We start from the raw sequence: 23,160 nt of genomic DNA, 5'->3' as shown, positions 1-23,160 counted from the left end.
ATATGATACCCTAGAGTGTTGTCATTCTAAATTAGATAGATAGGCATATCTCAGTTTTTAGGTCACAGATGATTTCAAATATTTATCATACCCTCAGAAGTATATCTGAACATCAGTTGTGAGAAATAGCATAAACAGGCAGTATACGAAAGGGATGAGGAGGCCTATTATATGTAGAAAATATTATATTCAGAGATGTTAGTGTGTTAATGTGATAAATCAAATTCTTGTGAGTGACTGTTTTGTTGGTTGCTGATAAAAAGTTGAAATGTGCACATGATCACTAGGCTTATAAATAAATTGTATGTCTTTGAGTAACCCTTAACAGAAACTTACATTTATTTTGATATGTTGTAATAATGGCAAAAACAAGAGATAGATATCTAAAGAACCAAGCTATAGGATCAGATATATGATTAACAGTGCACTCTTAGGAGGCCATTTAATTTATATCTCCATTTTTCTCAATATCCCCATTTCTTGCTCTTTCAGCTCTATTCTGTTACTGCCTCCAGAGATCTTCTTTATAAATTTATTGCTCTGAAAGCCTTCCAGGGTTCACTTTTTATTAAAGAATTAAAGCTCAAGTTTGATACCAGAGATACACCCCTCCTGGACTGTTCTCTTGCTCCATCTTTACCATTAGAATGTTATCTATACTTGGCTTTTGTTGAAACCCTGCTTTCTCTGAGTCCTTCTTACAAGAACCATATGTTGATGACTACTGTTTTGTTTTTCCCCCAGCTTTTTGAGGTATAATTGACAAAAATTGTATATACTTAAGGTATACTATGTGATATTTTGATATATATACATTGTGAAGTGTTAACCATAATCAAGCTAATATATATATATATATATACTTCACTTGACATAGTTACTCTCATGTCTATAACACTTAAGATCTATTCTCTTGGGCTGGGGTTCTGGGTCAGTGATAGAGCGCTCACCTAGCACGTGCGAGGCACTGGGTTCGCTCCTTAGCACCACGTAAAAATAAACAAATAAAAAAAAATAGAGGTATAAAAACAAACAGAATAGTTCTATAAAAAAATCTATTCTCTTAGCAAATATGTATATAATATATTGTTATTAACTATAGTCACCATCTTGTGTGTGTGTATAAATATATATTTAATATTTTTTTAGTTGTCAATGGATCTGTATTTTTTTACTTATCTGTATGTGGTGCTGAGGATCAAACCCAGTCCATCACACGTGGGAGGCAAGCCCCAGCCTCACCATCTTGTATATTAAACCTTCAGAATTTATTTACTTTGAAACTGAAGGTTTGTACTTTGACCAAACACCCACCCTGCCCCATTTCCCCACCCTCTAGTTTCTGGCAACTGCTGTCTGTTGTCTTTTTATATGTGTTCACATATGAGATCATGCAACTTGTGTGATGACGCAATCTGTTCTGTGTTTGGCTTCCATTAATGTCATTATGGTTCACCCACGTTGTAGCAAATGCCAGGATTTCCTTATCTTTTTAAGGCCAAATAATATTCCATTGTGTATATACTGTTGCAAAATGTGGATACTAAGAATAACAACTTACAGGGTTTTGTGTATCTTGATGTACACCACATTTTCTTTATTCATTTGTTTATAGTTCTTAGCTTGTTTCCTATTCTGTATGGAAATATTTCCATATTTGAATAATGCTACAGTAAATATGGGAGTACAGCTGTTTGAGATACTGATTGCAGTTCTTTTGGAGTACATATGTAGATCTGTGTGTGCGCATGCGCTAGTGTATGTGTGTGTGTATGTGTGTCCCTGAAAGTGGAATTGCTAGAGCATGTAATAGTGCTATTTTTAATTTTTTAAGATACCTCTGTAATGTTTTTCATATGGCTATACCAGTTTACAGTGTCACCAACAATGTGCAGGAGTTCCCTTTTCCTTCATCTTTACCAGTTTTTTTTTTTTTTATCATTTCACTTTTTGACAAAATCCATTCTAACAGTTACGAGACAACATCTCATTTTTATTTGTGTTTGTATTTCCCTGATGATTAGTGATTTTGAACCCACTGGCCAATTTTATGTTTCAGGTCTTTTGCGTTTTTTAAATTTTATTTTATTTTCCCCCTATTGAGTTTGTATGAATTCTTTAAGTGTCTTGGGAGCTAATGCTCCCTATCAGATATATGGTTTACAAATATTTTCTCACATTCCATAGGTTGTCTTTTCGTTTTGTTGGTTGTTTCCTTTGCCGTGCACTCATTCTTTAGTTTTATGCAGTTTCATTTATTTATTTATGCTTTCCTTGGCCTGTGCTTTAGATGTCATCTAAAAATTATTACCAAGGCCAATATGAAGGAGTTTTTCCTGTTTTCTTCCAGAATTTTAGTGGTTTCAGGTCTCAAGTGCTTATCTTAAGTTGTATATGGTGTAATATGAGGGTAGTCTTCTTCTTTTTCATATAATTTTCCATTTTTACCAAAATCATTTATTGAAAAGACTGGTTTCCCTGATGTGTAATTTTTTGTTTTTTTTGGTAGATTGACACAATACCTTTATTTTGTTTATTTAGCTTTTTTTATGTGGTGCTGGGGATTGAACCCAGTGCCTAACGCATTCTAGGCAAGCGCTCTACCACTGAGCCACAACCCTAACCCTGATGTGTAATCTTTTTTTTTTAAATATCTTTTTAGTTGTTGATAGACCTTTATTTATTTATATGTGGTGCTGAGAATCGAACCCAGTGCCTCACACGTGCCAGGCAAGTGCGCTACCGCTGAGCCACAGCCCCAGCCTTTGATGTGTAATCTTGATAACCTTTGTTGAAGATTAGTTGACCATATATGCATGTATAGGCTTATTTCTGGAATATCCTGTTCATTGGGCTGTGTGTGTGGTTTTCATGTCAATATTACACTATTTTGATTATTGTAGCTTTATAATATACTTTGAAATTAGGTAATGTGATGATTCCACTTTTTTCTTTCTCAAGATTGCTTTGGCTATTTGTAATTCCTTTTTGAGTTCTCTGTGAATTTTAAGATTGTTTTAAAATTTCTATGTCATTGAGATTTTGATAGAGATCGTATTGAATTTGTAGATCACTTTGGGTAGTATGGATGTTTTAGCAATATTAATTGTTTCAACCCATGAACATGGCATACCTTTCCATTTATTCATATATTCAGTTTCTTTCATCAGTATTTTAGTGTCACCTCCCTGGTTAATTTATTTTAAGCATTTTATTTTTGAGGACTAATACAAATAGTATTGTTTTCTTTCCCTCATTCTTTTTTTGGGAGAGGGGTGGAACAGTGATGGAAATCACACCCATAGTGTTGTACATAGTAGGCAGACACTTTACCACTGAACTACACCTCAGCCCTGTTTTCCTAACTTCTTTTTCAGTTTGTCGTTAGTATATAGATTATAGAATTACATAGTATATGGAGGATTGTAGATTTTTTATAATGATTTTGTATTCTGAAAATTTAGTGTATTCATTTATTTTAACAGATTTTTGTATGGTCTTTAGAGTTTTCTAAAGAGCATGTCATCTATGTTCTTATATCTAGAGACAATTTTACTTTTTACTTTGAACTTTTGCTTTGTCTTATAAGTTTCACACTCATGCTTTATTTATCCAACTATATTATAAATTTCTGAAGGATAGAAATTACCTTATTTCATGTTATTCCTAGTGCCTCCCACAAAGCAAATGCTGAGTAGCTTTTTAGAAATAAATTCAAAATATATCACCTTTTGTGTAGCACAGAATTTTCAAAAGATTTAATAATTGGAAGATTTAAAAAAATATGATGTAGTAACAAAAACAGTAGTACTAACTTACAACTTAAGTTCAGAAAACCTAAAATTAGAGTTTATAGGAAGTGATGGTGAATTAAGTGCAGTTTTATTTCATGCAGTTCAAATTATATTAGAAAAGTGTTAAGTGGTAAAAGATTCTACTTTAATTATTAGGTAATCTGTAGTCTATCAGAGTTTAAACTAGTATACAGTCATTCATATAGAATCAAATTTCTGGTTCCAAGAATGTATTTTTATTGACCTGATTTATGGAAAAAGAAAAAGTAGTATTATAAACAGATTTAAAGAGGATATTTCAGCCATCTTCAGGTACTCATGAATCATTGACATGGTCCATATTATGGTTGAGCACTCATCTGGAGTTTACTGTTGACTAGAACCAAACTTAGTTTTTCCACATGCCTCATTCATTATTTTTGTTCTATTCTCATATAACCTATTCATTTTAACTTTTAAATATAGAATTCTCATTAAGCCAGGTTCCCTCCACACTCCTGTATTCCCAGCACTAGGGAGGCTGAGACAGGAGAATCACTTGAGCCCATGAGTTGGGACAAATCACGAATCCTATGGGGAACTCCCACAAAATAATTTATACTTTTGTCATAAATGGAATGCTGGGACAGTTTACAGGAATAAAGATTACCATATGAAGCAGCACAGTGAAAACAATGTTATGAAAATACAGTTTCTAGTAGAGGCTCTTTCTTCTTTGTTAAAAAGGGGAATTAGTAGATAAATGTAAGGTGTTTATGAGTGAACTATCACCTTGTACAGATTTCCTCCTAAATCAACAGGATTGAAAGATTGGAAAAAAAATTTTTCTCATTATTATGTATCTAATAATAGTGCTTTTATGTCACCTAAAATAGTGATATAGGAACTGCATTAAAACATTTTACCTAACAAAAACAAAACAACAAAAAATTTACCTATATTAGTTTATTAGGCAATTTAATTACAATAAATAAGTGTACAACTTAAAAATATTTAAAAATGTTTAGTTCACACTTGCCACAAAATGAGACAGTTCCTTAATTCAAATTTCTTACTGAACAGTAGATGTCAGTTGGTTGAAATCATGGAAGTTTCTTACTTTTAAGTTCATTATACTTGCTTTACTTGGAGTTGCTGTTTGTTTCTGCAAGGGATTTGCTTTAATTTCAGTCATAAATCATACATAAATTTGCATATTAATATCCAGATATAGTAGAATTCACTGTAGTTTCATTTTTTAAAACAGATTTGAGGTATATAAAAATGCATGTACTATAAGTGCCCAGTGACTTTTAGTAATTTTTAGAGTTGTGCAACTATTACCACAGTCTAGTTTTAGAACATTTATATCAATCCCATTCTGCCCATTTATAATCAACCTCTGCTCTCACTCCAGCCTCAGGAAACCATTAGTTTGTGTCTGTCCCTTTCCATCTGGCTTTTTTGGAAATTTCATCTCAGTGAAATGCCTGACTTTTATTTATTTATATATATTTAAATTTTTTATGTGTTCTTTTTTAGTTATCTATGACAGGAGAAGTATTTTGACATTTCATACATATATGGAATATAACTTCCCATTTTTGTAGTCGTATTACATGATGTGTCTGACTTTTATTTAATATAATGTTTTTGAGGTATGTACAAGTGTAAGGCTCATTTTCATTACTGAATATTATTCCATTATAAGGATGTGTCACATTTTTAAAAATTCATTCACCAGTTAATGGTATGTGGGATGTTTCTAGTTTTTTGTCATTTTGAATAATGCTGCTGTAAACATTTGTGTACACACCTTTGTGTGGACATATACTATCATTTCTTCTGGTGGGACACCTAGGAGTAGAATTGCAATAAGTTTATGTTTAACTTCTTAGGAAAAGTGTCAAACTGTGAGCCAGAGTTGCTGTAGCAGTTTACATCTTCACCAGTAATATAGGAAAGTTTCTGTTTCTGCAAATTCATTTTAGTTGATTTGTAATGGTGTCTCATTTGTGGCTTTATTTTGTATAAATACAACTAATAGTATTTAGCATGTTATTATACACTTATTATTTATATACTTTATTTGGTGAAAAGGATTTTGCCCATTTTGGATAATATAGATGATTTCTTTAAACTTTAAAATATTATTCTAAGTATTATTGTTTGTTTAAGAAAATACAACCTATCCCCATTATTTTCCTATAAAATTTTATACAAATTTTAAAACTTACAGAACACCTAGTTATCACCTAGATCCCAAACAGTTGTCCACATTCTGCCTTATTATTTGCTTGTATTTGTGTTTATGTCTGTATATTTGTAGAACTATTTAGAAGTTGCAGATATCAGGATGCTTCACTAGTACCTAAATATGTCCATCTTCTAAAAATGACAATAATATGTAACCATGATAGTTATCAGAAAATTCATCATTCTTTAATTTCTGCTAATATGTAGTTTAATTTGAAATTTCCCAAGATATTCCACATATTACTTGTATAGTCTTTTTCTAAAAACTAAGGTATATACAAGATCCATTGCATTGCTATATATTTTTTTAAACTCTCAACCTAAAAAGTTAGTCTTTCCTTCTTTCTCACTTTGTTACAAAAATTGATTTTTGGTAAATTAGGCCACTTTAATGAAGACCACCCCACATTCCTTTTTTTTTTTTTTTTGGTTTATTCTTTTTAGTTATACATGACAGAATTTACTTTGACAGAATTTGATTATACAAGCATGGAATACATCTTATGCTAATTAGGACCCCATTCTTGTGGCGGTACAAAACGGTGGGATTCACTATAGTGTATTCATATATGTACATAGGAAAATGATTTGGCATTCATTCCACTGTCTTTTCTTTTCCTATCACCCCTCTCTTCCCCTAATTCCTCTGAATATCTATTGAATATCTTCCCTCTTATTATCAGCAAAAACATTCAACCTTTGGCTTTTGGGCACTGGCTTATTTCACTTAGCATGAGATTCCCCGGTTCCATACATTTACCAGCAAAGGTCATAAAGTTATTCTTTTTAATGACTGAGTAGTAAATACTCCATTGTGTATGTATACCACATTTTCTTTATCCATTCATCTGTTTAAGGGCACATAGGTTGGCTCCATAGTGTAGCTATTGTGAATGGAGCTGCTGTAAACATTGATGTGGCCACGTCACTGTAATATGTTGATTTTAACTTCTTTGGATATATACCAAGGAATGGGATAATTGTGTCAAATGGTGGTTCCATTCCTAGTTTTGAGGAATATTCATACTGCTCCAGAGGGGTTGAACCAATTTGCATTCCCACCAGCAATGTATGAAAAACCATTTTCCCCACATCCTTGCCAACATTTATTATTACTTGTATTCTAATAATTGCCATTCTGACTAGAGTGAGGTGAAATTTCAGTGTAGTTTTAATTTGCATGTAGTTTTAATATGCTAGAGATGCTGAATATTTTTTTCATGCGTATGTTGACCATTCATATTTCCTTTTCTGAGAAGTGTCCAGTTTCTTTACCCATTTATTAATTGAATGATGATGATGATGATGATGATGATGATTGGTGTTAAGTTTTTGAGTTCTTTATATATCCTGGAAATTAACACCCTGTATGAGGCAAAGATTTTCTTCCATGCTGTAGGTGCGCTGTCCACATTCTTGGAACGCTTCACAAATTTGCATGTCATCCTTGTGCAGGGACCACATTAATCTTCTCTGTATCACTCCAGTTTTAGTGTATGTGCTGCCAAAATGGGCACCATCCCACAATCTTGATTTAGCTAATTGCTAAAGTTTTCTTGTATCTTTTTCCTGTTGTAAACTAAGTTAAAGACTAAAGTTAAACATATCTTATGTGAATACTTCATAGATGATGTTGTATAAATTTATTTTAAGAAGTTTATATTCAAAAGTATTTGTTAATGGATAAGTAGTATTTCATAGGATAAAGAATAGTGTAACAAGGTGGGTGAGAAAACAGCCTGATTTTAATAACAGCAAGGTAGACGTAAAACAGGTTGAAAATGAGCTTTAGATATTCTTTGAAAATTATTCATTTCTTGTAGGAGAGAAAAAAGTTACCAAAGATATTGGTAAGCTGCTTCTTATAAATGAAGTTGATCATCTCAGTTTAATGCCAAGAGCATTAGTGTTTGCATTGAGAAATTAGTCACAGTTGCCACTGGCTATTTAACACTTAAAGAAAGGGCCTTTTGAAGATCGAGGAATGTTTGAAGTATGAAGTTAATTACTTGTCATTACTGTAAGTGACCGTAGAAGAAACTGCGCATTACTGATTCTAAGTGCCTTGTGTCTGTTTTGAAAGCAATAAGTAATGGATCATCAACAATTAACCAGAAAATCTTTTTGAGAAATCCTCTAAAGTATATTAGAAATCTTTCCTGTCTTTAGAAATAGCATTCAGTATAGTTGAATAATGGCTTATTTTTTGGTGGGGGGACATATCTTCTTAAGGTAAATTTTTTTTTTGTTTTTTAACAGCAAAAGGGGATTTATTGAGGATCCAATCCAGTGTGCTGGGGCTCCAGGCTCATTCAACAAGGGAGAGCGGCCAAGAGCCCCGAGCAGGGGTTGAGCAGTGCTTAAGTACACTTTTTTAGGGAGGGCAGGGACTTTGCATACATCAGAGCAAATCATCATGAGGCACGGGAAAATCAAACAACAATTCCCAAACATGATTAGTACATTCATTGGCGGGAACAGGTCGGGTGGGAGTGATAGGTCAGTCCTAAGAAGGGGGGTACATTCAAACTGATTAGTTTGGGCCCTGAATGCCTATGTGCCAAACTGCACAGGGTCCTAGGTTATTAAACAACTAAATGGTCAGTACCAGGCATTGTCTTAACTGCCTCAGGAATTTCAAGTTCTGTGTGCAGTTCAGAAACTTTACAATACCTAGTCCTTTACATTTTAACTCAGGCTTTGCAGCTTAGAAACTTTACCCTTTCATTCCCCACTCCTTTTTCTGACTACTTTTAATCTTAAAAGTAATGAATCATAATTATTGGGGAGTCTCATTTTCCATCCCTGTCAGTGGAGCATATTGCTGTCTGATTACCATGAGTTGTCCTGCATTTCCTGGAATCATTTTCAGCATGGCCTCCATTTTAGATTTCACTCAGTATTAGACCCTGATTTATCTAACTACACTGACTACCTAACTTTAAATCTGGCTTCATTCCCCCCCCCCCTAATTTGGGAACTCCTTACTGCTGTAAGGAAGGGGGGCGAATAAGATCTTTCTGGCTTCTTCAGGCTGAAAAGGGACGGTGTGGGGCAAGCAGTTTGGAGTCCCCCTTTAAAAATCGGGTCTATCGAGTGGTCCATGATAAAAGTCCAATTGAGAAGTAATAGGCTGGAGGGCCATTTGAGTGATGGGTGGTCTATAAAAGAAACAAGAATTCATTAGTACTGGAACCATATTGGTGCAGCAATAAATCCCATAGCACAGGAATATGCCAATGAGCATGATGACAAAGACAGAGACTAACAATGTTTTCCACCAGGAAGTATCAAGAACCAGGAGCTAAGATGTTGTTTCCATGACAAAGTTGCTGAGTACATGGCTTCTATCTGAGCATGTAAATCTTTAAGGATATTTGTCACATTTCCAGAATTGTCAGGGATGTAAACACAACAATTAACATTTAGGTTTACAGATGTCCTTTCCCTTAAGATATAGTCTAATAATTTAATGCCATCTGATCTTGCAAAATCCTTTTGATAGTATGACCTCTGTGTCTAATGGAGAAATCTTAATTCTGTTACTTAGGGCTGGATAACCATACTAGCAAACATTAAGCCTACCTGCGTTGGTTAGAAATAAAGGCCTTAAACTAAAAACTACTCTGGCAGTTCCTTTTGATAGTTATCAGGCATTTCTGTCTGAGAATCTCTTTTGTAGCCTCCAGTTTACTTATTTATGGAAGTTACATTTAACTATTATTATTATTTAAAATGTCCAGGAACAGCTGTGTTTTGGCTTTGACTGTCTTTGCTAAGTGTTTTAAGATGAAGCAAGTCAAACTGACTTTTGTTTCTATCTATTGTTAACAGTCAGCTGAGTTTCCCTGGGAACTTCACAGCAGCTTCTCATTTCTGCTGGTGCCATTTGCGCTAGGATGGGTCCAGGCCTTGCTTGACCGTGTGGCTTCCCTTGGAAGCATCAGGGATGTCTCCCTTTTCTGATGACCCTCCTCTTCACAGCAAATGCACTGATTGGCTTTCTGTCCTCCACTGGTCTCATTAATCTCCCTGATCAGGAGGTTATGTGGCCTAGAGTTGTAAAGCTCTTTGGAGAAGTCCCCTATTCCCTGACTCAGACTGACTCAGAGGGCAAGAGCCAAATATTGGTTTTCTTGGCCCTTTTAATTTAACTAATTTTAAAACTTAATCTTAAACATCTAGCAAATAAGTTAACAGCCTTATATTAAGAGCACTGGGCTTTAATGTCTATCTCTTTATCCTGTAGGTGATAACTCCTTATCTTAAATTAACCCAGGTTGTGAGTTCTTAAATCAGTACCTCTGCAAAACATTAACAGGCAATCTTTAAACCATTTATAAGAAAACTACAAAATAAAATTATCAAGAGTAAAAACATTCAGTTCATATAATAGCTTCCTTGGATTTTGGTGGAGTATATCCCCTGTTTGAGATCCTGGCAGTCGTGACAAAAACTGACTTGTTGACACAACTTTAAATGAACTGAAATCTGGCCTACTTCTTTTGTAGTCATTCTCACATGTAGTGAGATGGGACATAGAGCCTTATCTCAGGTAAGGCAGGGCTCTTCATAAATCTTAAGTACTATAGTTCTGAAACTGATCTTTGCTTTTTAGACATCATTTTACAAAGCCTACATAAATTGTTGCTCAAGTTCACATGAACATTAGCTAACACAGTATAATATCACATCTAAAACATGAATTAAAGAAAGGCTGAAAGCTTTTAACCTTTTGTAGAAAAGTAGTAAAGTATTTTTGTGTTTTACAATAAAACCTTCACACAGATTAGGCTCTCATTAACTTAAAAACACATTTAAATTGTATCTCAGTGTAAAAAGTAACATAGAACTTTACATATCTTATTGATAACAAGTCCAGTTATAGAACACTAATGATATAATTAAATTTCCAACATGTTTTCCTCTTAAGCCTAAAATTATCATGCAACTTGAGAACACCAGCTTGATATAATGTTCTTTTGAAGCTTCTACCTTACAGACTTGTATACAGGATTAGTTCCTCTGGTTTGGTCTGACCCCAGGCACCAGGCATATCAAGGTAAATTTTATGTAATATGTGAAGTGTTGAATTTAAGTAAAGTTTGACAAATGTATATACTTATGTAACCACTATTTCAATCAAGATTCAAAACATTTTTAACATTCCAGAAGATTGTCTGTACCCACTTCAGGTCAGTCTGCTGCCCCTTCCTCCATGCAAATGGTAGTTTGCCTTGGTCCCAGCCCTGTACAACCAGAGAGTTTGTCCAGTCAAAAAGCTAGTAAACAAATGTCAGATCCAGTACTTCAACTTGCATTCAATCTTTAGTCTGTATTCTTAACCCTAATATTATATTCTCTAATGGTGTTTGTGGTATGAATAAACTTGTGAGCTGGCCAGGGAATCTAATCACCACATATAAGGAATTTTCTTGTAGAAGAAATTATCTTAAAGAAGTCCAGCAATCAACTTACAGATTCAGTTACTAGAACACAACCTCTCTTGAAAAGTTGGTTAACCCAATTTTAAAATGGATAATTAACTTGAATAGGCATCTTTAAAGAAGATACACAAGTAGTTCAATATGTTTATATTAAACATAAAAGATTTCCAGTAGCATTCATTTTTAGAGATGTGTAAATCTAAACTTCACATTCACTAGAATGGCTACCAAAAAAAAAAAAAAAAAAGATAATAACAAGGGTTTACAAAGATGTGGAGAAGTTGAAATCCTGTGTATCGTGGAAACAGTTTTACAAAAAGTTAAACATAGAGTTATACGGCCTAGCAATTCCATTCCTATGTATATATCCTAAAGAACTGATAGAAGGTATTCAAACAAAAACTTGTGCATGAACTTTCATAGTACACTATTAATAATAGCCAAAGGTGGAAATAACCCAAATGTCCATGAACAAGTGAATGGATAGCCACAAAATGGTATATCTATAAAGGGGAATATTACTCATAAAAGAAATTAAATATTGATATGTGGTACAACATGGATAGAACCTTAAAACATTATGCTAAATGAAAGAAGCCAGACACAAAAGGCCCTATATTTTATAATTTTATTTATATAAAGTGTCCAGAATTGACAAATTCATAGTCGGAAAGAAAGATTATTAGAAAAATTATTAGTTGCTGTGGGTCAGGAGAAGGAGGGAATGGGGAGTGACTGCTAATGGATACAGAGTTTCTTTGAAGTGGGTAATAAAAATATTTTCTTACTTGAACTAGCCACATCTCAAGGGTCCAGTAGTCACATGTGACGTATCTGTTATATTGGAGTGTACAGAGGTAAGACATTTCTGTTATTGCAGTAAGGTTTTATTGGACAGTGTTAGTAAAGACATGCAGTTTAACATACACACTAGGATGTTTTTATTTGCTCTTAATACCCCAGTTCCCAGTTATTATGGATCATTTACAGAAAATGTTATGAGTAGAATCATGATCACTCCCTAAAAGAGAATGTTGATATCCTAACCTGTTATTTCAAAATATGACCTTATTTGGAAATAAGGTGTTTACACAGGAAATCAAGTTAAAATGACATCATTAGGGTGGGCCCTAATTCTACATAACTGATGTCCTTGTAAAAAGGGGAAATTTGGGTACAAACACACATATACATAGAAGAAAGACTATGTGAATATATTAGATCTCTCAGATAAAGGAAGCAGAGCAGGACTGGAGGTAAATTTCTGAGCTACTGGCTCACCACATCTCACCTCTCCAAGTCCAAGCAGCAAAGCTCAGTCCCCATCAGGATTTTTGGGACTGAGTATGCCAGCCATTTTGTATGTGGACCTTGTAGCCTGCCAAATGTCTGGGAATGAAGAGGAAAATTCCTAGTGCTTGCAGTGGTGGCAGCTAGGAGGTAGGAGTGATACTTTTTCAAGTGAGGAACACTAAGGATAGCCAGTAAACACCAAAAACTAAAAAGGAAGAAAGGATCCTCCTTTAGAACTGTCAGGAAGCATGATTTTGCTGACACTTTGATTTCAGAGTTTGAGCCTCCAGATGTTGAGAGAATGCAAATTTTTGATGTAAGCCACCCAGTTTTTGGTACTTGAACAGCAGGCCTAGGAAACTTCTACAGAGAACATACTCAACAGTTACATAATCTTGAGTGAACTTTTTTTTTGGGGGGGAGGGGAGTGCTAGGGATTGAACTGAGTGCCTTAGGCATGCCAGGCAACTCCTCTTACTGACCTACATCCCCAGCCCTTGAGTGAACTAATTTTGAAAATGAAGTTTGTTATTAAGATTTAAAAGATCAAGCTGAATCTCTTTTGCAGATATTCTCCAAATACAGCCATAACCTTAAATCTTAAAACATTAACAAAAAATACTAGTAGGCATGTAAATATCATGAATAACTGTAGTGTCATTTGTATTCATCCCGTTTTACAGTTTATACAGTACATTGAATTGGACCACGTATGATTGGAGACCCCTAACCACAACATTACTCATTTAGAAATTAATTTTCTTTATTAGAAAATTTAATTTGTAGCTGGGCATGGTGGCACATGCCTGTAATTCCAGCAGCTTGGGAAGATTGGGAGTTCAAAGCCAGCTTCAGCAATGGCAAGGCACTATGCAACTCAGTGAGACCCTGTCTCTAAATAAAATACAAAATAGGGCTGGGGATGTGGCTCAGTGGTTGAGTGTCCCTGAGTTCAATCCCTGGTACTCCCCTCCATACCCCTCCCCCGCCCAAAAAAAGAAGAAAAAGAAAATTTAATTTGTAAATTTCTTTCGTAATACATATCAACAGAATAGTGAGTAAATTATAGAAGCATATGTATATAATTTCAGAATTGAAAATAGTGAGTTATTTCTCTGATAGCTACAGGTACATATATTTAAGAGCACTCAGGGAACTTTTAGAGTTGTGAATAGTGAGTCATTTCTTAATCTGACTGGTGGGTTTGTAGGTGTTCATTATTTATCATTTGTATACTACATAAGTTTATATCAAATATTTTGTCAAAAAACTTTATAGTATCTGAGTCTATGGAAAGAACTACATTGATGAAAGTGGTGTATTACTGGTATTTACAGATAGTATTTCCTTTCATATTCTTTATGGATAATCAAAGAATATAGAACTCAAAATATTAGTTGGTGTAAGAAAATTAGTAAGAATGTTTTAATAGCATGAAACTTTACAAAAGGATTTGTGAATACTCAATGGAATATATATATTTTTTAATTATTTATTTATTTATTTTTATTGGTTGTTCACAACATTACAAAGCTCTTGACATATCATATTTCATACATTAGATTGAAGTGGGTTATGAACCCCCAATTTTACCCCAAATGCAGATTGCAGAATCACGTCGGTTACACATACACAATTTTACATAATGCCCTATTAGTAATTGTTGTATTCTGCTACCTTTCCTATCCCCTACTATCCCCCCTCCCCTCCCCTCCCATCTTCTCTCTCTACCCCATCTACTGTAATTCATTTCTCTCCTTGTTTATTTTCCCATTCCCCTCACAACCTCTTATATGTAATTTTGTATAGCAATGAGGGTCTCCCTTCATTTCCATGCATTTTCCCTTTTCTCTCCCTTTCCCTCCCATCTCATGTCTCTGTTTAATGTTACTCTTTTCTTCCTACTCTTCCTCCCTGCTCTGTTCATAGTTGCTCTCATTATATCAAAGAAGACATTTGGTATTTGTTTTTTAGGGATTGGCTAGCTTCACTAAGCATAATCTGCTCTAGTGCCATCCATTTCCCTGCAAATTCTATGATTTTGTCATTTTTTATTGCTGCATAGTACTCCATTGTGTATAGATGCCACATTTTTTAATCCATTCATCTATTGAAGGGCATCTGGGTTGGTTCCACAGTCTAGCTATTGTGAATTGTGCTGCTATGAACATCGATGTGGCAGTATCCCTGTAGCATGCTCTTTTAAGGTCTTCAGGGAATAGTCCGAGAAGGGCAATAGCAGGGTCAAATGGTGGTTCCATTCCCAGCTTTCCCAGGAATCTCCAAACTGCTTTCCAAATTGGCCACACCCAATTTGCAGTCCCACCAGCAATGTACAAGTGTACCCTTTTCTCCACATCCTCGCCAGCACTTGTTGTTGCTTGACTTCATAGTGGCTGCCAATCTTACTGGAGTGAGATGGTATCTTAGGGTGGTTTTGATTTGCATTTCTCTGACTGCTAGAGATGGTGAGCATTTTTTCATGTACTTGTTGATTGATTGTATATCCTCCATTGAGAAGTGTCTGTTCAGGTCCTTGGCCCATTTGTTGATTGGGTTATTTGTTATCTTATTGTCTAATTTTTTGAGTTCTTTGTATACTCTGGATATTAGGGCTCTATCTGAAGTGTGAGGAGTAAAAATTTGTTCCCAGGATGTAGGCTCCCTATTTACCTCTCTTATTGTTTCTCTTGCTGAGAAAAAACTTTTTAGTTTAATTAAGTCCCATTTGTTGATTCTTGTTATTAACTCTTGTGCTATGGGTGTCCTATTAAGGAATTTGGAGCCCAACCCCACAATATGTAGATCGGAGCCAACTTTTTCTTCTATCAGACGCAGAGTCTCTGATTTGATATCAAGCTCCTTGATCCATTTTGAGTTAACTTTTGTGCATGGCGAGAGAAAGGGATTCAGTTTCATTTTGTTGCATATGGATTTCCAGTTTTCCCAACACCATTTGTTGAAGATGCTATCCTTCCTCCATTGCATGCTTTTAGCCCCTTTATCAAATATAAGATAGTTGTAACTTTGTGGATTAGTCTCTGTGTCCTCTATTCTTTACCATTGGTCCACCCGCCTGTTTTGGTACCAGTACCATGCTGTTTTTGTCACTATTGCTCTGTAATATAGTTTGAAATCTGGTATCGCTATACCGCCTGATTCACACTTCCTGCTTAGAATTGCTTTTGCTATTCTGGGTCTTTTATTTTTCCATATGAATTTCATGATTGCTTTCTCTCTTTCTACAAGAAATGCCATTGGGATTTTGATTGGCATTGCGTTAAACCTATAGAGAACTTTTGGTAATATCGCCATTTTGATGATGTTAGTTCTGCCTATCCATGAACAGGGGATATTTTTCCATCTTCTAAGATCTTCTTCTACTTCTCTCTTTAGGGTTCTGTAGTTTTCATTGTATAAATCTTTCACCTCTTTTGTTAGGTTGATTCCCAAGTATTTTATTTTTTTTTGAGGATATTGTGAATGGAGTGTTTTTCCTCATTTCCGTTTCAGAAGTTTTGTCGCTGATATACAGAAATGCCTTTGATTTATGCGTGTTGATTTTATATCCTGCCACTTTGCTGAATTCATTTATTAGTTCTAGTAGTTTCTTTGTAGACCCTTTTGGGTCTTCTAGGTATAGAATCATGTCATCTGCAAATAGTGATAATTTAAGTTATTCTTTTCCAATTTTTATGCCTTTAATTTCTTTCGTCTGTCTAATTGCTCTGGCCAGTGTTTCGAGAACTATATTGAATAGAAGTGGTGATAGAGGGCATCCCTGTCTTGTTCCGGATTTTAGAGGGAATGCCTTTAACTTTTGTCCATTCAGAATGATGCTAGCCTGAGGCTTAGCATAGATAGCTTTTACAATGTCAAGGTAAGTTCCTGTTATCCCTAGTTTTTCTAATGTTTTGAACATAAAGGGATGCTGTACTTTGTCGAATGCTTTCTCTGCATCTATCGAGATGATCATATGGTTCTTATGTTTAAGTCTATTGATGTGGTGAATAACATTTATTGATTTCCGTATATTGAACCATCCTTGCATCCCAGGGATGAATCCTACTTGATCATGGTGCACAATTTTTTTTGATGTGTTTTTGTATTCGATTCACCAGAATTTTATTGAGGATTTTTGCATCTAGGTTCATTAGAGATATTGGTCTGTAGTTTTCTTTCTTTGAGGTGACTTTGTCTGGTTTCGGAATCAGGGTGATGTTGGCCTCATAGAATGAATTTGGAAGAGCTCCCTCTTTTTCTATTTCCTGAAATAACTTGAAAAGTATTGGTATTAATTCTTCTTTAAAGGTTTTGTAAAACTCCGCTGTATACCCATCCGGTCCTGGGCTTTTCTTGGTTGGTAGTCTTTTGATGGCTTCTTCTATTTCATCCATTGATATTGGTCTGTTCAGATTGTGTGTATCCTCCTGACTCAGTCTGGGCAAATCATATGACTTAAGAAATTTATCGATGTCTTCACTATCTTCTATTTTATTGGAATATAGGTTTTCAAAATAATTTCTAATTGTCTTCTGTATTTCTGTAGCATCTGTTGTGATATTGCCTTTTTCATCCCGTATGTTAGTAATTTGAGTTCTCTCTCTTCTTCTCTTCGTTAGCATGGCTAAAGGTCTGTCGATCTTATTTATTTTTTCGAAGAACCAACTTTTAGTTTTGTTAATTTTTTCAATAGTTTCTTTTGTTTCAATTTCATTGATTTCCGCTCTGATTTTAATTATTTCTTGCCTTCTGCTACATTTGCTGTTGTTTTGCTCTTCCTTTTCTAGGGCTTTGAGATGAAGTGTGAGCTCATTTATTTGTTGGTTTTTTCTTTTTTTGAGGAATGACCACCAGGCGATGAACTTTCCTCTTAAAACCGCTTTCATTTTGTCCCCTAGATTCCGATATGTTGTGTCTGTATTTTCATTTATCTCTAAGAATTTTTTGATTTCCTCCTTTATGTCTTCTGTAACCCATTGATCATTCAGTAACATATTGTTCATTTTCCATGTGATGTAGGATTTTTCCTTCCTTCTTTTATCATTGATTTCCAGTTTCATTCCATTATGATCAGATAAAATGCATGGTATTATCTCCACCCCTTCATATTTACTGAGGGTTGCCCTATGGCATAATATATGGTCTATTTTTGAGAAGGATCCATGTGCTGCTGAGAAAAAAGTGTATCCATTTGATGATGGTTGATATATTCTATATATGTCAGTTAAGTCTAGGTTATTGATTGTGATATTGAGTTCTATAGTTTCTTTATTCAACTTTTGTTTGGAGGATCTGTCCAATGGTGAGAGAGGTGTGTTGAAGTCACCCATAATTATTGTGTTGTGGTCTATTTGATTCTTGAACTTGAGGAGAATTTGTTTTATGAATGTCGCAGCACCATTATTTGGTGCATAAATATTGATAATTGTTATGTCTTGTTGGTGAATGGTTCCTTTTAACAGTATATAATGTCCTTCTTTATCCCTTTTGATTAACTTAGTCTTGAAGTCGATTTTATTCGATATGAGGATGGCCACCCCTGCTTGCTTACGAGGACCGTGTGCGTGGTATATTTTTTCCCATCCTTTCACCTTCAGCCTGTGTATGTCTTTTCCAATCAGATGTGTCTCCTGGAGGCAGCATATTGTTGGATTTGTTTTTTTAATCCATGATACCAGCCTATGTCGCTTTATTGGAGAGTTTAAGCCATTCACATTCAGAGTTACTATTGATATATGGTTTGTACTTCCATCCATGTTTGATTATTTATCCTTTTTAAAAAAATTTAGTTTGTTTCTCCATGATTATCTTTCCCCTCGCCCTCTGTCTTTACCAAGGCACTTCCTACTGATGGTTTTGGTTATTGTTTTTCATTTCTTCCTCGGGTAGTGTTTTGCTCAAAATGCTTTGCAATGCTGGTTTTCTGGCTGCAAATTCTTTTAACTTTTGTTTATCATGAAAGATTTTTATTTCGTTGTCATACCTGAAGCTTAATTTTGCTGGATACAGAATTCTTGGTTGGCATCCGTTGTCTTTCAGTGTTTGAAATACATTGTTCCATGACCTTCTTGCTTTCAGTGTCTGTGATGAAAAATCCGTTGTTAACCTTATTGGTTTACCCCTGAATATAATCTGTCTCCTTTCTCTTGTAGCTTTTAATATTTTCTCTTTGTTCTGTATATTGGATATCTTCATAACAATGTGTCTTGGCGTTGGTCTACTGTGATTTTGTGTGCTCGGTGTCCTGTATGCATCTTCAATTTGTATATCTGTTTCCTTTTTTTATTTCTGGAAAGTTTTCTGTAATTATTTCATTCAGCAGGTTACTCATTCCCTTGGTTTGAATCCGTACCTTCTTCTATCCCGATGACTCGTAAGGTTGGTTTTTTTATGTTATCCCATAACTCTTGGATGTTTTTCTCGTGATTTTTTACCAGCCTTTCTGAGTTGGCTAGAGTGTTTTCAAGATGATATATTTTGTCTTCATTATCTGACGTTCTGGCTTCTACTTGCTCCACTCTGTTAGTGATACTCTCAATTGAGTTTTTAATTTGGTTTATCGTTTCCTTCATTTCTAGAATTATTGTTTGATTATTTTTTATAATCTCTATCTCCTGATAAAGATGCTTAACTTCTTCTTTTATCTGTTTATGTAATTCATTCTCAATGTGTTCTTTCGCTGCTTGAATTTGCTGTCTTGTATCCTCTTTAAGGTTCCATTCCATCTGTCTAAGGTGTTCCTTGAGTTCTTTATATGACCATTTTTCTGATGACTCTAGGTCCTCCTGAATATTTAGGCTGTCCTGCATTGTTTGTACTCCTTTTCTTCCTTGCTTTTTGAAGCTGCTCATGTTACTTCTTGTTCTGTTTGACTGATGAGTTACTGTTTACTCCTATAAATTTATTAGATCCTGTAGCCACAGGTTTCAATGAAGTTTGCTTGCATTATTTATATAGGAAATTCTTCACTGTAGAAAGTTTCTAAGATATGATCAAACTGGACTGGTCCCAGGTTTCTTCTTTAGTGACTTAGCATCTAATATTATGTATATTATTTTGTTCTAAGGCTTTTCCAGTGAAAAATGAAGAATGAAAATCATTGCAGTTGACTTCCCCTTACCATAGTTTTTCATTGACTATGTAGTATATTTTTCTGAGAATTGTGCTTTAAACCAGCTCCAGGAAGGCTTCTCCTAGCTCCAGCCTCCAGCCACCTAATTCGGTAGCGAGGTTTACTGAAGAGGCTAGCGAGACAGAGAGATGGAATATGTTTTTATGTTGCAAAATTATGTTTCTTATTGAAAGAAACTGCATTTTAAAATAACTTTAGCAGACTTTACATACACATGTATTTAGAAACAGAGTGTTGTAGAGGGTAAAATTGCTTCCGAGAAAAGTTTTTTTTTTTTTTTAATGGAATCAACAATTAGAGGCTTTAAACGTGTTGATTCTTGCTATTTAGAGAGTCAAAAATAGTGCTCATTAAAATCTGAGCAAAATGCAAGTCACTTAGGAAGAGATACTAAAGAATACTAGTTATCTGCTTTACATCAAGATTTAGTAGTCTTAGAAACCCACATTATTGTTTATTATTCTGTTTGTTTCAGAATGGGTGTGTAGAATAAAAACCTTAGATTTGGTGTGCTTCTGACTCACCAAACTAATTTACTCTTTTTTTTTTTGGTACAAGGGATTGAACTCAGGGCACTTAACCACTGAGCCACATCCCCAGTCCTTTTTTGTATTTTATTTAGAGACAGGATTTCCTTAGTTGCTAAGTTACTGAAGCTATCTTTGAACTCTTTTTTTTTTTTTTTTTTTTAGCTGTAGGTGGACGCAATACCTTTATTTATTTTTTATGTGATGCTGAAAATTGAACCCAGTGCCTCAGGCATGTTAGGCAAGCACTCCATCTCTGAGCCACAACCCCAGCCCTGTCTTTGAACTCTTGATCCTTCTGCCTCAGTCTCCCAAGCTGCAGGAATTACAGGCATGTGCTACCATACCTAGCCTAAGTTACTCATTTTTAAAAGTAAAAAAAAAAAATTATAACATTTAAATATTGAAACAATAAGAAATGAAAAATTAGTAAATAGTAAAACATATTATGATTTTTAAATAAGTGATTAAATATTGTCACTCAGTACCAGACTAGTTTTATGTTTATTAGACAGCTTATCATTAATGCCAATTATAAGAAAGGTCAGGGCTGGGGTTGTGGCTCAGTGGTAGAGCGCTTGCCTAGTATGTGTGAGGCACTGGGTTCAATTCTCAGCACCACATACAAATAAATGAAATAAAATAAAGGTTCCTCAACATCTAAAATAAATTTTTAAAAAAATGTCAGTTTTTAAAAAACCCTTTTATTACTAATCTCTCCTTGGTCTAGTATTTAAAAAAAAAAAAGCTTTCAAAATTATCAGGTCAAAGAATCGGAAAGTTGAAAATCACACACACACACAACAAAAAAGTAAAATAAAATAATGAAAAATAAATGTACTACTGATTGTATCTTATATATATATATTGAAGTTAATACACAAATTATATCTTCTTTTTTAAAATTTCCATCTTCTCCTTTCTGCCCTCTCCTCCTTATGTACTAGTTCAGGTTTCTTTTCTAGACTTTTATAATAGATTCTAAATTTGTTTCCCAAGCAGTGTTTTCTTCTGTATTCAGTTTTCCAAAAGGCCATCCATAATATCTTGTTTTTAACTTTTAATAGCTTTCTTGAGATATAATTGACATAAGTTGTGCATGTTTCCAGTATAAATTTTAACAGTTTTGACATGTATACATATATCAAACCATTCCCATTATCATAATAGTGAGTATTACCCCTAAATGTTTCCTCATGCCCCTTTGTAGTTGTTTCTTACTGCCCTCCTTCCCCCAGGTAATCACTCCTCTGCTAGCTTTTTCTCTATATAAAATTAGTTTGCATTTTATTGACTCTGCTGCTTTTAGGCCAGTGGTGAGATAGAACATCATGGCAGGGAGAACATGGTGAAGCAAAGCTGCTCACCTCATGATGGCTAGGAAGCAGTTTGAAAGAGGGAGGGTAGTAGGCACTGGGGACAAATAAACCCTTCAAGGACATGCCCCCAATGGATCACTACTTCCAGCTAGTCCGTACATCCTAACATTTCCACCATCTCTTGATAACACTACTAGCCGTGGACCAAATTTTCTTTTTTTTTTTATATTATTATTTTTTCTTTTTTTTATTGGTTGTTCACAACATTACAAAGCTCTTGACATATCATATTTCATACATTAGAGTCAAGTGGGTTATGAACTCCCATTTTTACCCCAAATACAGATTGCAGAATCGCATCGGTTACACATCCACATTTTTACATAATGCCATATTAGTAACTGTTGTATTCTGCTACCTTTCCTATCCTCTACTATCCCCCCCAAATTTTCAACATATGAGCCTCTGGGAGACTTTTCAGATCCAAACCATAACAGTCTACCAATTTGCTATTTATTTTCTAATTATCTCTTCCCTTTTTTTTCCCCCTGATTACTTTGGATTGCCAGAATATTATCTTAGAATTCTACTTTAAGTTTCTTGGTTGGCTGTTAAATCTGTACTTCTTTGCTTTGGGAAGAAAGGTGGTGATGGTTGTGATTACAGTATAGTTCATTATCACCCTGTATTTAGAAATAAAGTTTTTACTGTTTAACATCAAATATAGGAACTTTGCATTAGTATAGTTCCATTTACCTCTGTTTTGTATGTATATGTGTAGTACATATATAGTTATATCTCTTCAATTTTTTATCAATCCTATAATACTGTTATAATTTTTGCTTTAAATAATCATGGCCTTTAAAGAAATAAGAGAAAAAGAAAAGATACATGCAGTTTTTTCTGTTCACCCATATTAATAATTTCTGGTACTCTGTTTCTTCTTGAGGATCTGAAAAATCATATTTCTGCCCCACTCTCTTTTTTCTTCTTGGACTCCTTCTATTAATATTGCTTGATATGATCCCTCTTGTTTTTAACAATGCTTACCTTAATCTAGTCTTTTTTTTCTCTGTCATTTTCAGATCAGATAATTCCTACTAATTTTATTACAGATTCAGTCCATATAATTCATAAAATTGTGAGTTTCCCTGTGTATGTTTTTCAGCTCTAGAATTTCCATTAGGTTCTTATGGGGGAAGGTATGTTGTTTATGAGGGGAGGAGCAGATGAGGAGGGAGAGCCAATTTCTTTTGTATGGTTTCTTTTTCTGTTTTGAGATTTCTCCCTTTGTCTTCACTCATTATGAGTATTTTTCCTTGAACATGTTTATAATATTTAAAAATTTATGATAAGTTCAACTTCTGGGCCATACCTCTCTATCAGTTTCTCTTAACAGTTTTTTCTTTT

General features: G+C 34.5%; 1 protein-coding gene across 3 annotated transcripts in view; it reads left to right on the top strand.

Moving 5' to 3' along the window:
* The window catches only part of RIC1 (RIC1 homolog, RAB6A GEF complex partner 1), a 120,779-nt gene that overhangs the window by 5,611 nt on the left and 92,008 nt on the right, over nucleotides 1-23,160 (top strand). The gene's annotated exons all lie outside the window — the stretch shown is intronic.

The sequence above is a fragment of the Spermophilus citellus genome, assembly GCF_964194105.1.
Source record: "Spermophilus citellus genome assembly, chromosome: 2".
Lineage (NCBI taxonomy): Eukaryota > Metazoa > Chordata > Mammalia > Rodentia > Sciuridae > Spermophilus > Spermophilus citellus.
This window is presented reverse-complemented; position numbering and strand designations above follow the sequence as displayed.